General features: G+C 39.6%; 1 protein-coding gene across 4 annotated transcripts in view; it reads left to right on the forward strand.

Annotated features, from left to right (window-relative positions):
* Nucleotides 1-17537, forward strand: part of RBMS2 (RNA binding motif single stranded interacting protein 2) — a 70132-nt gene that overhangs the window by 11809 nt on the left and 40786 nt on the right. The window contains exon 3 of one of the 4 annotated variants that reach the window (XM_049627370.1): nucleotides 17154-17187. The exons of the other annotated variants lie outside the window; for them this stretch is intronic. The gene's annotated coding sequence lies outside the window, so the exon portion shown is untranslated. The remainder of the gene's footprint in view (nucleotides 1-17153; nucleotides 17188-17537) is intronic. 4 annotated transcript variants of the gene reach the window in all.

The following is a 17537-nucleotide window of genomic DNA, read 5'->3' on the forward strand; positions in this document are numbered from 1 at the left end:
TTTTTAAATTTACATCAAAGTTAGCATATAGTGCAATAATGATTTCAGGAGTAGAATCAGGGGTGCCTGGGTGGCTCAGTTGGTTAAGCATCTGACTTTGGCTCAGGTCATGATCTCACGGTCTGTGAGTTGGAGCCCCAAGTTGGGTCCTGTGCTGACAGCTCAGAGCCTGGAGCCTGCTTTGGATTCTGTGTCTCTGTTCCTCTTTCTGTCCCTCCCTTGCTTGCTCTCTGTCTGTCTCTCTTAAAAATACATAAACATTAAAAAAAAAAAAAAAAAAGGAGTAGAATTCAGTGATTCATCCCCTGCAAATAACACCCGGTGCTCATCTTCCTTCCTAAGTGACTTCCTTAATGCCCCTTGCCTATTTAGACCATCCCCCTACCCACAACCCCTCCAGCAGCCATCAGTTTGTTCTCTATATTTAAGAGTCTCTTATGTTTTGTCCCCCTCCTTGTTTTTATATTATTTTTGCTTCCCTTCCTTATGTTCATCTGTCTTGTATCTCAAATTCCACATATGAGTGAAGTCATATATTTGTCTTTCTCTGACTAATTTCACTTAGCATAATACACTCTAGTTCTATTCACATTGTTGCAAATGGCAAGATTCATTCTTTTTTATTGCTGAGTACTATTCCTGGTGTGTGTGTGTGTGTGTGTGTGTGTGTGTGTGTGTACACACACACACACACACACACACACACACACACACCACATCTTCTTTATCCATTCATCTGTCGATGGACATTTGGGCTCTTTCCATACCTTGGCTATTGTTGATAGTGCTGCTATCAACATTGGGGTGCATGTGCCCCTTCGAGACAGCACACCAGTATCGTTTGGATAAATACCTACAAGTGCAATTGCTGGGTTGTAGGGTAGTTCTACTTTTAGTTTTTTGAGGAACCTCCATACGGTTTTCCAGAGCAACTGCACCAGTCTGCATTCCCACCAGCAGGGCAAAAGGGTTCCCCTTTCTCCACATCTTCACCAACGTCTATCATTGCCTGACTTGTTCATTTTAGCCATTCTGACAGGTGAGAGGTGGTGTCTCATTGTGGTTTTGATTTGTATTTCCCTGATGATGAGTGATGTTGAGCATTTTTTCGTGTGTTTGTTAGCCATTTGGATGTCTTCTTTGAAGAAGTGTCTACTCATGTCTTTTGCCCATTTCTTCACTGGATTATTTGTTTTTTGGGTGTTGAGTTTGATAAGTTCTTTATAGATTTTGGATACTAACCCTTTATCTGATATGTCATTTGCAAATATCTTCTCCCATTCTGTTGGTTGCCTTTTTTTTTTTTAATTTTTTTTTAACGTTTATTTATTTTTGAGACAGAGAGAGACAGAACATGAACGGGGGAGGGTCAGAGAGAGAGGGAGACACAGAATCTGAAACAGGTTCCAGGCTCTGAGCGGTCAGCACAGAGCCCAAAGCGGGGCTCGAACTCATGTACTGCGAGATCATGACCTGAGCCGAAGTCAGATGCTTAACCGACTGAGCCATCCAGACGCCCCTGTTGGTTGCCTTTTAGTTTTGCTAATTGTTTCCTTTGCTGTGCAGAAGCTTTTTATTATTTGTGTATTTTTATTTTTTTAATATTTATTTTTGAGAGAGACAGAGTGTGAGTGGGGGAGGGGCAGAGAGAGAGGGATACACAGAATCTGAAGCAGGCTCCAGGCTCTCAATGTGGAGCTCAATGTGGAGCTCAAACCCACGAACCGCAAGATCATGACCTGAGCTGAAGTTGGATGCTTAACTAACTGAGCCACTCAGGCATCCCTGGAAACTTTTTATTTATTTATATTTATATTTTATTTTTATTTTTATTTTATTGTATTTTTTAATTTATTTTATGTATTTTGGGGGGTAGCTTTTTATTTTGATGAGGTTCCAATAGTTCATTTTTGCTTTTGTTTCCCTTGCCTCCGGAGATGTGTTGACTAAGAAGTTGCTGCAGCCAAGGTCAGAGAGGTTGTTGCCTGTTTTCTCCTCTCGGATTTTGATGGCTTCCTGTCTTACATTTAGGTCTTTCATCCATTTTGAGTTTATTTTTGTGTATGGTGTAAGAAAGTGGTCCAGGTTCATTTTTCTGCACGTCGCTGTCAAGTTTTCCCTGCACCATTTGCCGAAGAGACCGTCTTTATTCCATTGGATATTCTTTTCTGCTTTGTCTAAGATTAGTTGGCCATACATTTGTGGGTCCATTTCTGGGTCCTCTCTTCTGTTCCATTGATCTGAGTGTCTGTTTTTGTGTCAGTACCATACTGTCTCGATGATTACAACTTTGTAATACAGCTTGAAGTCCGGGATTGTGATGCCTTCAGCTTCAGTTTTCTTTTTCAAGATTGCTTTGGCTATTCAGGGTCTTTTCTGGTTCCATACAAATTTTAGGATTGTTTGTTCTAGCTCTGTGAAGAATGCTGGTGTTATTTTGATAGGGATTGCTTTGAATATGTAGATTGCTTTGGGTAGTATCAACATTTCAACAATATTTGTTCTTCCAATCCAGGAGCATGGGTTTCTTTGTGTCTTCTTCAATTTCTTTCTTAAGCTTTCTATAGTTTTCAGTGTATAGATTTTTCACCTCTTTGGTTAGATTTATTCCTAGGTATTTTATGGGTTTTGGTGCAATAGTAAATGGAATCGATTCCTTGATTTCTCTTTCTGTTGCTTCATTATTGGTGTATAGGAATGCAACAGATTTCTGTACATTGATTTTATATCCTGCGACTTTGCTGAATTCATAGATCAGTTCTAGCAGTTCTTTGTGGACTCTTTTGGGTTTTCTGTATAGAGTATTATGTCATCTGCGAAGAGTGAAAGTTTTACTTCTTCCTTGCCAATTTGGATGTGTTTTATTCTTTTGTGTTCTCTGATTGCTGAGGCTAGGACTTCCAATACTATGTTGAATAACAGTGGTGAGAGTGGACATCCCTGTCGTGTTTTTGACCTAAGGGAGAAAGCTCTCAGTTTTTCCCCATTGAGGAGGACATTAGTGGTGGGTCTTTCGTATATGGCTTTTATGATCATGAGGTATGATCCTTCTATCCCAGTTTCTTGAGGGTTTATTTATTTTTGAGAGAGACAGAGAGAGGGTTGTGGGTGTATGCAAGTGGGGGTGGGGCAGTGAGAGAGAGAGAGAGAGAGAGAGAGAGAGAGAGAGAGAATTTCAAGCTGATGGCCCAGAGACTGAACGTCGGACTCTAATTCAGGCACTGTGAGATCATGACCTGAGCCGAAATCAAGAGCGAGACCCTTAACCCACTGAGCCACCCAGGCACTCCACTTTCAATTTCTTCCACCAGTGTTTTGTAGTTTCCATTATACAGATCTTTCACTTCCTTATTTTTAAGTATTTTATTGTTTTTGATGCTTTTGTTAATGGAATTGTTTTCTTTCTGATACTATATGGAGATGTAACTGATTTCATTGATAGTATATAGAAAAACAACTGATTTATTAATGTTGATTTTGTATCCTGAAGCTTTACTGAATTCGTTTATTAGGCCTCACACTTTCTTGGTAGAGGTTTATAATTTTTTGTATATAGGATATGTTATCAGCAATTATACTTCTTCCTTTCAGATTTGGATACCTTTATTTTCTTTTTTTGGGTGGCAAGTTGCTATTTATTTATGACAAATATTCCACATCTATGATCCTCTTTTTTTTTAAATTTTTTTTATTAAAGTAATCTCTTCACCCCACATGGGGCTTGAATCATGACCCTGAGATAAAGAGTCACATGCTCCTCTCACTGAGCCACTGAGGTGCCCCTGGCAGAAGTTCTTTGAAATGAGGCCATGGGCCTTGGCCAGTCAGAGGATGCTATTATCTGGCTTGCCTATCTTGCACATGGCCCCACAGATAGCGTAGGTTTTAAACTGACTGTTGAACCTTGTCAACCTTGGCCGCGTTCATCTCGTCCTTGAATGTGTGGTTCTTGGTGGATGATATGGTTGTTGGCGGAGCATTTCTGTGGTAATACAAGTCCAGGAACTCCCTGGTGTCATTCTGCATGTTAAGGGCGCACCTGCTACCACCCTGGATGCCTTTATTTCTTCTAGCCTACTTGCTACAGCTAGAACTTCTAGTACTGTGTTGAATAGGAGTGGTCAGAATGGGCATCCATGTCTTGTTCCTGATTTTAGAGGAAAAGCTTTCAGCCTTTCACTGTTGAGTATGATATTAGCTGTGGGCTTGTTGTGTATGGCCTTTGTATGTTGAATTATGTTCCTTCTATACCAAATTCGTTGAGCAATTTTATAGTGAAAGGACGTTGAATCTTGTCAGTTGCTTTTTCTGCATCTGTTGAGATGTATGATTTTTATCTTTCATTCTGTTGTGGTGTATCACATTTATTGATTTCTGTATGTCAAAACATTCTTTCATCCCAGTGGTAAATCTGACTTCATCATGATATGTGATCCTTTTAATGTGCTGTTGAATTTATTTTGCTAGTATTTTTTTTTAATTTTTTAAAATGTTTATTTATTTTTGAGAGAGAGAAACAGTGTGAACAGAGGAGGGGGGGGCAGAGAGAGAGGGAGACACAGAATCTGAAGCAGGCTTCAGGCTCTGAGCTGTCAGCACAGAGCCCGACATAGGGCTTGAACTCATGAACCACTAGATCATGACCTGTGCCGAAGTCGGGCGCTTAACCGACTGAGCCACCCAGGCGCCCTATTTTGCTAGTATTTTGTTGAGAATTTTTGTATCTATATTCATCAGAAATTTTGGTCTGTTGTTTTCTCTTAGTGTGCTCATCTGGCTTTGGTATCAAGATAATGGTGGCCTTACAAAATGAATTTGGGAATGTTTCCTCCTCTTTAGTTTTTAGAAAAGTTTGAGAAGAACTGGTGTTAATTCTTTAAATGTTTGGTAGAATTCTCCCATGAAGCTGTCTGGTCCTGGGCTTTTCTTTCTTGGGAGGTGTTTGATTACTGATTCAGGCTCCTCACTTGTTACTCATCCGTTCAGATTTTCTGTGTAGTTTGTTTAATGTTTTATTTATTTTTGGGAGAATGAGCGTGAGCAGGGGAAGGGCTGAAAGAGAGGGGGAGAGAGTATCCCAAGCAGGGTCCTCACTGTCAGTACATGCATGGCTCAACCTCATGAACCCAATGCACGGTTCAACCTCATGAACCATGAGGTCATGACCTAAGTCAAAATCAAGAGTTGGACGCTTAACTGACTGAGCCACCCAGACGCCCCTGTTTGTTTTTATGATTAATACTTGGTAGGCATAAGTTTCTATGAATTTATCTATTTCTTCTAGGTTATCGAATTTGGTGGTGTATAATTATTCATGGCAATCTCTTATCCTTTATGTTTCTGTGGTATCAGTTGTAATGTCTCTTCTGTACAATTTTGAGTTCTCTTTTTCTTTGTAAGTCTAGCTAAAGTGTTGTCAATTGTTTATCTTTTCAAAAAACCAACGCTTAGTTTCACTGAGCTTTTCTATTGTTTTTCTATTCTCTATTTGATTTATTTATTCTCTGACCTTTGTTCTCTCATTTTTTCTATTAACTTTGGGCTTAATATGGTCTTCTTTTTCAAGGTCCTTGAGGTTGTTTGAAAAAATTTTTAAATATTTACTTTTGAGAGAGAGAGAGTACAAGCAGGAGGAGGGGTAGAGAGAGAGAGGAGAGATAAAATCCCAAGCAGGCTCCATCCTGTCCATGTGGATCCTGACACAGGGCTCAGTCTCATGAACTGTGAGATAATGAGCTGAAATTAAGATTCCGACACCCAACTGACTGAGCCACCCAGCTGCCCCAAGATTTTTTTTTCTTTAAAAAAAATTTTTTTTAATGTTTATTTTTGAGAGACAGACAGACAGACAGAGTGTGAGCAGGGGAGGGGCAGAGAGAGAGGGAGACACAGAATCTGAAGCAGGCTCCAGGCTCTGAGCTTCCAGCACAGAACCAGATGCAGGGTTTGAACTCACAAACTGCGAGATCATGACCAGAGCCAGTTGGACGCTCAACTTACTGAGCCACCCAGGTGCCCCGATTTTTTTCTTAATGTGAGTATTTATTGCTATAAACTTCCCTCTTTGCAATATTTTTGCTACATATCATGAGTTTTGGTATGTTGTATTACCATTTTTTTTTGTTTCAGGATTTTAAAAATTTCTTCTTTGACCCATTGGTTGTTCAGGAGTGTATTGTTTGATTTCCACATTTTGTGAATTTTCTAATTTTCCTTCTGTTATTGATTCTAGTTTTTTACCATTTTGGCCAGAAAAGATACTTGATGGGCTTAGTAATTTTTCATTTACTAAGACTTGTTTTGTGATTTAATACATGCTCTAATCTGCAGAATGTTCGTGTACACTTGCAAAAAGAATGTGTATTCTCCTGTTGGTTGGAATGTCCTGTATGTGTCTCTTAGGGCCATTTGGTTTAAAGTATACTTTGAGTCCTGCATTTCTATATTAATTTTCTGCTGGGTGATCTATCCATTGTTGAAAGTGGGGTGTTGAAGTCCCCTACTATTAGTGTACTGTTGTCTGTTTTTCCTTCAGATCTGTTATTATTTGCTTAATATATTTAAGTACTTTCATGTTGGGTGCATACGTATTTACAATTTTTATATTCTCTGGATGAATTGACTGCTTTATCATTATATAATGTATGTCTCTTGTTTTTTACTTAAAGTCTATTTCTTCTGATGTAAGTATAGTTATCTTGCACTCTTGGTTTCCATTTGCATAGAATATCTTTTTCCAACCGTTCACTTTGTTCTTATGAGTGTTTTGTAAGTAACATGTTAAGTTGGGTCTTGTTTTTTTATCCATTCAGCCACTCTGCATTTTGGCTGGAGAATTTAATCCATTCACGTTTAAAGTGATCATTTCTAGGTAAGGACTTATTATTGGCATCTTGTTAATTGTTTCTGGCTTTTTTTTTTTTTTTTTCTTTTTCTTAAGTAAACTCTACCCTCCAATGGGGCTTGAACTCGCAACCCTGGGATCAAGATCAAGGACCAGGCACCCCTGTTTCTGGCTGTCTTGTAGTTCTTTTCTTCCTCTTTTGCTGACTTTTTTTTGTGAATTGATGATTTTCTGATAATTACTGATTACTGGTAACTTGTCTTTGTATACAAAATCTATGCTTTTAACCTCCCCCTGACATTTTATGTTTTCATATCACAGTTTACATATTTTTATGTTGTATATCCATTGACAAATTATTTTAAGTATAGCTATTGTAGGACTTTTTTTTTTTTTTCTCAAGTAGGCTCTACACCCAATGGGTGGCTTGAAGTCATGACCCCGAGATCAAGAGTTGCATGCTCTACCAACTGAGCCAGCCAGGTGCCTCAGTACTTCTGTTCTTTAACTTTTATATTAGAGTTAAGTGGTTAATACCATTATGTTACAGTATTAGAATATTCTGAATCTGATTATATGTTTACCTTTACCAGTGTGTTGTGTATTTTCATATGTTTTCATGTTGCCAGTTAGTATTCTTTCATTTCAGCTTCACCAACTTCTTTCATCATTTCTTGTAAGTCAGGTCAAATGGTGATGAATTTTCTTAGTTTTTGTTTGTTAAGGAAAGTCTTCCTGACCTTCATTTCTGAACAACAATTTTTCTGGGTAAACTATTCTTGGTTGGCGTTTTTCTTTTTTCTTTCATCATTTTGACTATATTATCCCATTCTCTTCTAGCCTGCAAGGTTTCTGCTAAAACATCCACTGATAGCCTTATGGAGGTTTCCTTGTATGAGGGAATTTGTTTTCTTGTTGATTTTATTTATTTATTTATTTATTTATTTATTTATTTATTTTTAAGGTTTTATTTACTTAAGTAATCTCTACCCCCAATGTGGGGCTTGAACTCAAGACCTTGAGATCAAGAGTTGCACACTCTTCCAACTGAGCCAGCCAGACATCCCTTCTTGTTGATTTTAAAATTCTGTCTTTGGGGCACCTCTCTTTTGGTTGGTTAAGCATCTGACTCTTGATTTCGGCTCAGGTCATGATCTCACGGTTCGTGAGTTCAAACTCCACATTGGGCTCTGCACTGACAGCTCTCCTATCTCTGCCCTTCCCCTGCTCGCTCTCTGTCTCTCTCTCTGTGTGTCTATCTCTAAATAAGTAAATAAATACTTACAAGCATAAATAAAATTCTGTCTTTGTCAGGCAACTGACTGGTTCAGTTTGAGCACGCAGTTATTGATTTCAGGGTCATGAGTTCAAACCCCACACTGGGGTAGAGATTACTTTGAATAAATTAAATTCTTTGTCTTTGATTTTAGACAGTTTATTATAATCTATCATGGAGAAGATTGTTTAGGATTGAAATTTTGGGGTAAGTTATTACTTTCATGAATTGGATGTCCAAATATCTCTCCAGGTTTGGGAAGTTCTTAGTCATTGTTTCTTTGAATAAGCTTTCTACCCCTTCTCTTCTCCTTCTGGGATTCTAGGGATGTATAAATTGTTTCTGTTAACATGTCCCTAAGTCCCATTAACTTTCTTCATTCCTTTTCCTTTTTTTCTTCTGACTGGATAATTTCAAAGGACCACTCTTCAGGCTCAGTGATTCTTTTGTTTGGTCTAGCCTATAAGGTACTTGTAAGTTGCCAGATCCAACTAGCTTTTTTTTTAGTTTACATCTTACATAACTTCTTGGCAGCATTTGCTAGAGTTGACTATTCTCCATTTCTTGAAACGCTCTCTTTCCTTGCCTCTGGTTACACAACCTTTTTGGGTCATGCCCTTTTGGCCCTTCTCTTTTGGTCTATTTGTCAGTTATTCTGTTCAATTCCTGATTATTTAGAATTCTTTAGGCCTTCCTACCTTACCTTCTCTTTAAATATACTTTTTTCCCTAGATTTTAGTTATTAGTATGCTAACAGATTTACAGATTATAATTGCCAGACAGATCTCTCCACTGTGTATCCAGCTGCCTAATAGATATTTTTTCCTGGAAATTTTATAAGTTATTCAAGTTCTTTTTTATGTTAGAGAGTACGTGAGTTGGGGAGAGGGGCAGGAGGAGGAAGAGAAAGAATGAGATATTTATTTATTTATTGACTGATTAATTTATTAAAGGTAGCAAGACTTCTTTTTTTTCCCTTTAATTGTTGTTTATTTTTAAGAGAGACAGACAGAGCACGAGCAGGGGAGGGGCAGAGAGAAGGGGAGACACAAAATCCAAAGCAGGCTCCAGGCTCTGAGCTGTCAGCACAGACCTCGACACGGGGCTCGAACTCACATTGTGAGATCATGACCTGAGCCAAAGTGGGACGCTCAACTGACTGAGCCACCCAGGCGCCCCACCCCTCTACTTTTTTAAAGTAAGCTGTAGATCCAATGTGGGGCTCGAACCCATGACCCCGAGATCAAGAGTCAAATGTTCTACTGACTAAGCCAGCCAAGCACCCCTCAAATTTAACATATTTAAAATGTAATGCTTGCTTTGTAGTCCTCAAATTGCACTCCCCTGATCTCTATATGGTGTTATAAATGATACCACCATCTGTTTGGTTACTCAATCTAGATACTGTCCTTTCTTACATCCAATCTATAAAGAAGTCCTGTTGATTCTGCCTTATAAATTAAATCTCAAATCTTTCCACTTTTTTTTTTCATCTTTACTGCTGTTTCTCCAGTTATAGGTTGCATTGTTTCTTGTTTTGATATTTCAACTCCTGCCTCACTTTAGTTTGTTCTTCCCAGACTAGCCACAGTAATATTTTCAAAACCTACATCAGATCTTGTAACTTCTTTCTTACTTAAAATTATTCACTGACTGTCTAATGTGTTGAGAATGAAAGCCAAATACTTCAGCACAGGCTGGAAGGATCTGCCTCCCTCTCCATCCTTTATTACACTCTAGCTTTACTGACCTTCTGTTCCTTTTAGGTTCATTTGAATGTCCCACTTTATATCTTTTGCCCAAGTTTACTCTCTTTGAAAGGATCCTCTCTTTCATTCTCTGTATGGCTAGTTTTTTCTCATCCTTGAAATTTCACTTAAATGCCACCTTTTTGACCACACTAACTAAATTAGGTCACAGCTTTCTGTTCTTTTTTTTTTTCCTAGCCCATTTATCACAATGGGTAATTACGCAATTACATTATGATTATTTGATTAATGTCTCTATCCCTGCTAAACGCTGAATTTCATTAGTACCAAGACTATCTCTGATTTAGCTCAGCATTTCATCCTTAGTACTTGACATAACCTGGTACTCTAAAGCAGGCATTCAGTGTATGTTGAGTAAATGGATGTGAACTCTTTTAATTTTTCAGGCACTAGTATAAGAGCTTTACATGTATTTATTTTCATCTCCATAACAATTCTGTTGCATAGGTGCTGTTACTGTTCCCATTTTACAGGTAAGGCTAAGCAACACATCCAAAGTCACACAGCTAATACATGGCAACACTAGAAGAATTAAACCTAAGTCTTTGTGAATTTTGAGCCTGTGTTTTAACCACTTCCTGCTAGTTAATGGGACATATAGTTAAAGATACTTTTGAAAAGACATTTAGTAAACAATGATTCATTGCCTACTTAATTCTTAAATGAATAGTGAATAATTGAGTGCCTATATAAAAACTGAATTTTTATATGTGTATAAAAATTTTTCCTTATGTATAAAATAAAAACTTTACATTAGGGAAGAAAATGGGGCGCCTGTGTGGCTCAGTCGGTTGAGCATCCAACTTCAGCTCAGGTCATGATCTCACAGTTTGTGGGTTCGAGCCCCACATCAGGCTCTGTGCTGACAGCTCAGAGCCTGGAGCCTGTTTTGGTTTCTGTCCCCCCCCCCCCCCCCCTGCACCTCTCCTGCTCACATTCTTTGTCTCTCTGTCTCTCAATAATAAATAAATGTTAAAAGAAAAAAAAAGGAAAGAAATGATTTTTTTTTGTTAACCTAAGTTGAATTATTATTAAATCATTATTTTACATTTGTAGGGTTTACAAACTAGGAGAGCCAGGCATGCTAACACTTTACCCATCCCCTCTCTCATTTCAACTACCAAAGATGGTACTTGCCTTGCTCTCAGAGATTGTTGCGGTTTGAGGGATTTCACTTTGAAGCATTCCTCTTCCTCCATTCCATGTGAGAAATAAGAAAAAGTTTGAGAGATAATAATAAAGGTATTGCTTTTATTTCTAATAAAACTAATATTCAAGGAGGTAGCTTATATCTATGGGCCAGTGGATTTCTACTACTACCCCAGAATTAGACAGATTTATCTACCTGGATACAGCAGTGATTAAACAAAACAAAACAAAACAAAAATAGAAAGCTATAGACTTCCCCATCTGGTGACTTACCCCTTTAAAACTTAACCAGTGTGGAATAGCAAAGCTAAATGTGTATAGCCATACTTCATTTATTGTGCTCTGCAGGTATTGTGTTTTTTTACATATTGAAGATTTGTGGCAATGCTGTGTTGAACAAGTTGATTGGCTTGTTGATTGGCACCATTTTTCCAACAGCATTTGCACACTTCATGTCACATTTTGGTAATCCTTGTGCTATTTCAAACTTAAAAAAAAATTTTTTAATGCTTATTTAAAAAATTTTTTAAAATATTTATTTTAAATGTTTATTTTTGAGAGAGAGAGACAGAGTGTGAGGGGGGGAGGGGAAGAGAGCGAGGGACACACAGAATCTGAAGCAGGCTAGGCTCTGAGCTCTCAGCACAGAGCCCACTGTGGGGCTCAAACTCCCGAGCCTCGAGATCGTGACCTGAGCTGAGGTTTGACACTCAACCGACTGAGCCACCCAAACGCCCCAGAATGTTTATTTTGTATTTTTTCTTAAAAAAAATTTTTTTTAATGTCTTTATTTTTGAAGAAGAGAGAGAGAACATGAGCTGGGGAGGAACAGAGAGAGAGGGAGACACAGAATTCAAAGCAGGCTCCAGGCTCTAAGCTGTCAGCACAGAGCCCCATGTGGGGCTCGAACCCACAAACTGTGAGATCATGACCTGAGCCGAAGCCGGACCCTCAACCGACTGAGCCACCCAGGCGCCCCAACCAGAATGTTTATTTTTGAGAGAGAGAGAGACAGAGTGTGAGCAGGGGAGGGGCAGAGAGAGAGGGAGACACAGAATCTGAAGCAGTCTCCAGGCTCCAAGCTGTCAACACAGAGCCCAACACGGGGCTGGAACCCACGAACCATGAGATCATGACCTTAGCTGATGTCGGACGCTTAACCAACTGAGCCACCTAGGCGCCCCTCAGACTTTTTAATTGTTATTATATTTATGGTAATGTGTGATCAGTGATCTTTGATGTTACTATTGTAATTGTTTTGGGGTGCTGTGAACTTATATAAGATGGTGAACTTAAGTGGTAAGTGTGTGTGATTTTACCACTTCATTGGCTGTTTCCTCCATCTCTCTCCCTCTCCTCAGGCCTTCATATACCTTGAGACACAATGTTGAATTAGGCCAGTTAGTAACCCTACAGTGGCCTCTAAGTGTTCAAGTGAAAGGAAGGGTTCAGTGTCTTTCGCTTTACATCAAAACCTAGAAATAATTAAGCTTAGTGTGGAAGACCTATTAAAAGTTGAAATAAGCTTAAAGCTAGGCCTCTTGTACCAAGCAGCCAAGTTTTGAATGCAAAGGAGAAGTTTTTGAAGGAAAGTAAAAGCACTACTCCAATGAACCCACAAATGATAAGAAAGTGAAACAGCCTTATTGCTGATATGGAGAAAGTTTGAATGGTCTGGACAGAAGATCAAAGCAGCCACAACATTCCCTTAATCTAAAGCTTAATCCAGAGCAAGGGCCTAAATCTCTTCAATTCAGTGAAGGCTGAGAGAGGTGAGGAAGCTGAAGAAGAAAAGTCTGAAGCTAGCAGAGGTTGGCTCATAGCGTTTAAGGAAAGAAGCCACCTCCATGACATAAAAGTACAAGGTGAACCAGGAAGTGATGATATAGAAGCTGCAACCAGTTATCCAGATGTCACTAAGAGAGTTAAATGAAGGTGGCTACACTAAACAACAGATTTTCTTTTAAAAAAAAAAAATTTTTTTTTAACGTTTATTTATTTTTGAGACAGAGAGAGACAGAACATGAATGGGGGAGGGCCAGAGAGAGAGGAAGACACAGAATCTGAAACAGGCTCCAGGCTCTGAGCTGTCAGCACAGAGCCCGACGCGGGGCTCGAACTCACGGACCGCGAGATCATGACCTGAGCCGAAGTCGGCCGCTTAACCAACTGAGCCACCCAGGTGCCCCTAAACAACAGATTTTCAATGTAGATGAAACAGCCTTCTATGAGAAGAAGATGCTCTTTAGCACTTCCATAGCTAGAGAGGAAAAGTCAGTGCCGAAGCTTCAAAAGACAGACTGTCTTGTTAGGGCTAATGCAATTAGTGACTTGAAGTTGAAGCCAATGCTCACTGACCATTCTGAAAATCTTAGGGCCCTTAAGAATTGTGCTGAGTCTACTCTGCCTGTGGTCTGTGAATGAAACAGCAGTACCTGGATGATAGCACATCTGTTTTACAATATGGTTTACCATATATTTTAAGCCCACTGTTGAGCCTATTGCTTAGAAAAAAGATTGCTTTCAAAGTATTGCTGCTCATTGACAATGTACTTGATCATCCAAGAGCTCTGATGGAGCTATCCAATGTGAATAATGTTTTTTTTTTTCATGCCTACTAACACAACATCCATTCTGCAACCCATGGATCAAGGATGAATTTTGACTTTTAAGTCTTATCATTTAAGAACTACATTTTGGGGGCACCTGCGTGGCTCAGTTTGTTAAGCCTCTGACTCTTGATCTCAGCTGAGGTCATGATCTCACAGTTTGTGAGTTCAAGCCCCACGTTGGGCTCTGTACTGACAGTGCAGAGCCTACTTGGAGTTCTCTCTCCCTCTGTCTCTGCCCCTACCCCACTTGTGCTCTGCCTCTCTCTCTCTCTCAAAATAAGTAAACTTAAAAAAAATTAAGAAAAAAAAAAAAGGGAACTACGTTTTGAAAGGTTATAGCTGCCATAGATAGTGATTCCTCTGATGGATCTGGACCAAGTAAATTGAAAGCCTTACTGGAATTCGCCATTCTAGATGTTATTAGGAACATTCATGATACGTGGGAAGAGGTCAAAATACCAACATGAATAGGAGTTTGGAAGAAGTTGATTCCAACCCTCAAGGATGACATTGAAGGGCTCAAGACCTCAGTGGAGAAAGTCACTGTAGATGTGGAAATAGCAAGAGAACTGGAATCAGAAGTGGAGTCTGAATATGTGACTGAATTGCTGCAATCTCATAATAAAACTTGAGTGCATGAGGAGTTGCTTCTTATTGGTGAGCTGAGAAAGTAGTTGTTTTTTTTTTTAGTTTTTTTAATGTTTGTTTATTTTTGAGAGAGAGAGACAGAGACAGAGCATGAGCATGAGCAGGTGAGCAGCAGAGAGAGAGGGAGACACAGAATCCAAAGCAGACTCCAGGCTCCAAGCTGTCAGCACAGAGCCTAATGTGGGGCTCAGACCCATGAACTGGGAGATCATAACCTGAGCCGAAGTTGGACGCTCAACCTACTGAGCCACCCAGGCATCCCGAATTTTGTGTTATGTATATATTTATGTATGTATCTACGTATGTATTTATTTATGAATAACAGAGAGAGAGAGAGAGAGAGAGACAGAACAGGGGAGAGGGAGAGAGAATCTTAAGCAGACTCCATGCCTAGAGTGGAGCCCGAAGAGGGACTTGATTTCACAACCTTGAGATCATGACCTGAGCTGAAATCAAGAGTTGGAACTTAACTGATTGAGCCACAAGTGCCCCATTTTAAATAAATAATTAAGTTTTGAGAGAGAGAGAGAGAGCGAGAGAGCACAAGGGGAGAGAGAGAGAGAACCCCACAAGGTGCAGAGAGAGAGTGTGGAGCCCAGAGCATTGTCTCAAGCTTACCTGAAGCAGGGCTTGAGCTCACCCTATGCAGTGCTCAAACTGGTGAATCGTGAGATCATTACCTGAGCCAAAGTTGGGTGCTTAACTGACTGAGCCACCCAGGTGCACCCCTCCCCCCCACCACGCCTTTTCCTATATTCTTTATAGATGTAGTATATTGTAGCTGTTATGTAAATAGTACATATTTATGAGACTGTGGGTACTGGACCTTGTAGAAATCCTTACATCATCTTCCACATTACTATCCAAGAACTGGATAGAATTTTCTCTTCCTTTTTTGGAGAATTTATCCTTTTGCTTATACAGTTAACCCTTGAACAATGCAAGGGTTAGGGTTACTGAACCCCTGTGTAGTCGATAGATCCAGGTGTAGCTTTTGACTCCCCTGAAACTTAAGTACTAATAGCCTACTGTTGACCAGAAGCCTTACCAATAACGGTTGATTAAGACATATTTCATATGTTTTACATATTACTGTATTCTCACAATAACCTAGGGAAGAGAAAAATCTTATTAAAATCACAAGGAAGAAAAAATACATTTACAGTAATATACTGTATTGAAAAAAATTCACGTATAAGTGGACCTGTACAGTTCAAATCCATGTTGTTAAGGATGAACTGTAATCCATTTTTGGTATTCAGTGCTCAGTTTGGCAATCAGTCCTCACTTCCACCTCTTACCTGTAACCTCTGCCCCATTCCAATTGTAGATTTAGATCATGAGTTTGAGAAAGTAGGTTAACACTTTTCCAAGGACTAATTTAGTTTAGTTTTGTTTTTGTTAGGAGGAGAGAGAATCTGAAGCAGGCTCCACACTCAGTGCTGAGCCTGTCACAGGGCTTGATCCCACGACTCTGGGATCATGACCTGAGCCAAAATCAAGAGTTAGATGCCCAACTAACTGAGCCACCCAAGCGGCCCTCTATCCTAGTTAAAAAAAAAAAAAATAGTATGTCAGATTTTAAAAGACATTTATTTTATATTTTTAGAGAACACGCAAGCTGGGGAGAGAGGCAGAGGGAGAGAGAGAATCCTAAGTAGGCTCCACACTCAGTCAGTGTGGAGCCCGACGTGGGGCTGGATCCCATCACCCTGGGATTGTGACCTGAGCCAAAATTAAGAGTCAGGTCACTCAACTGACTGAGCCACCCAGGTGCCCCTTATTTACTTATTTTAAAGTAATCTCTACACCCAGTGTGGGGCTCGAACTCAACCTGAGATCAAGAGTCAGATGCTCTACTGACTGAGCCAGCCACATCCTCTGATTTTTGTTTTTTAATAGATAATAGATGTATGGCCTTGGGATAAAACAAAATGTTCAAATGGGTATTAATGAAACACACATAGAAAAAGCCTGTGTTTTCACCCCATCCTACGTATACCTAGTCCCTTTCTACCTAGTAGCCAGGATTATAAACTGTTTCTTTTGTATCTTTTTAGAGATAGTTGCATACACATTATATCAAACTTTGTGAGTTCTTTGTGACTTGTAAAAGCAGACTAGAACAAGGATAGGACTTTATATACCTGATGTATTGCTGGGTGGTTGCACATACACATTTTATTTTGATCTGGAAATAGACTAGGCATACATACCTTTCATATCCTTGGATTAGGCCAGTTCCTTTAGGTGTGTAGTATTGCCAGTATTTATTGTCTTTTCTATAAGGAAAAAAAAATCTATAATGACCAAAGGAGCAGAATCTTTCTGACTTTGAGTCTTAATAAGACCAGATCTTCAGTCTACCAATCTGTGTATTCTTTGAACAGGTAGAGTGAGGGTGGAAAAGAGGAGTGCTGGTGTTTCCTGACTTCTTGTGGGTTTTTGATCTATTTCTGGCCAAAATGAAATTGTGTCAAATGATGAACATATGGTAAATGATGGGGTAGGGTACAACAAACTATAGGCAGGCATTATCTTTCCTGTTTTTTTCTCTCCCTTTTCTCTCTTGTGGAAGAGGCAGATAACATTTCTCTGTAAGCCATGAAGTTGTTTTTGAGAGAGAGAGAGAGAGAGAGAGAGCGAGCAAGTGGGCAAGGGACAGAGTGGGAGGGAGAGAGAGAGAGAGAGAGAGAGAGAGAAGCGGGGCTCCTGTTCACCTGAAGCAGGGCTTGAAGTCACGAACTGTGAGATCATGACCTGAGCCGAAGTCAGATGCTTAACCAACTGAACCACCCGGGTGCCCTGAAAGCCATGAAGTTCTAATGATGCTGCTATTTTTGTTCACTTTGCAGTTCCTTCCTGGGCCATATATTCTCCTGAACACAGGTAATCCGTCAGCCAAGCTGAATAGTGGAGGGATTTGGTAATGCAGAATAACACTCAGTGGGGGCTCAGTTGTGTTCCACACATATTCTCCCCAAGCAGTCGGCTGTCCTGTTCCTACTGCAGCTGCTTAATCTTTAAAGATCCTTCTTCTGTCCTAAGAAGTTATTAAACTTTTTGCTGTATGTTTCCTGGTACATATGAGTTATTGCCACACTGACATGTACCCACAAACTGGTGACATGGTTATTACAAGGATTGCAGGCATGGGCGTGTGCTCCCTAAAAAGACTGTGCTTAAAAGGGCTCTGCCCACCATAAAATTGCCCATATACTTCAGTTGAGGGCTCTTTC

The sequence above is a fragment of the Panthera uncia genome, chromosome B4 (genome assembly GCF_023721935.1).
Source record: "Panthera uncia isolate 11264 chromosome B4, Puncia_PCG_1.0, whole genome shotgun sequence".
NCBI classification, from domain to species: domain Eukaryota; kingdom Metazoa; phylum Chordata; class Mammalia; order Carnivora; family Felidae; genus Panthera; species Panthera uncia.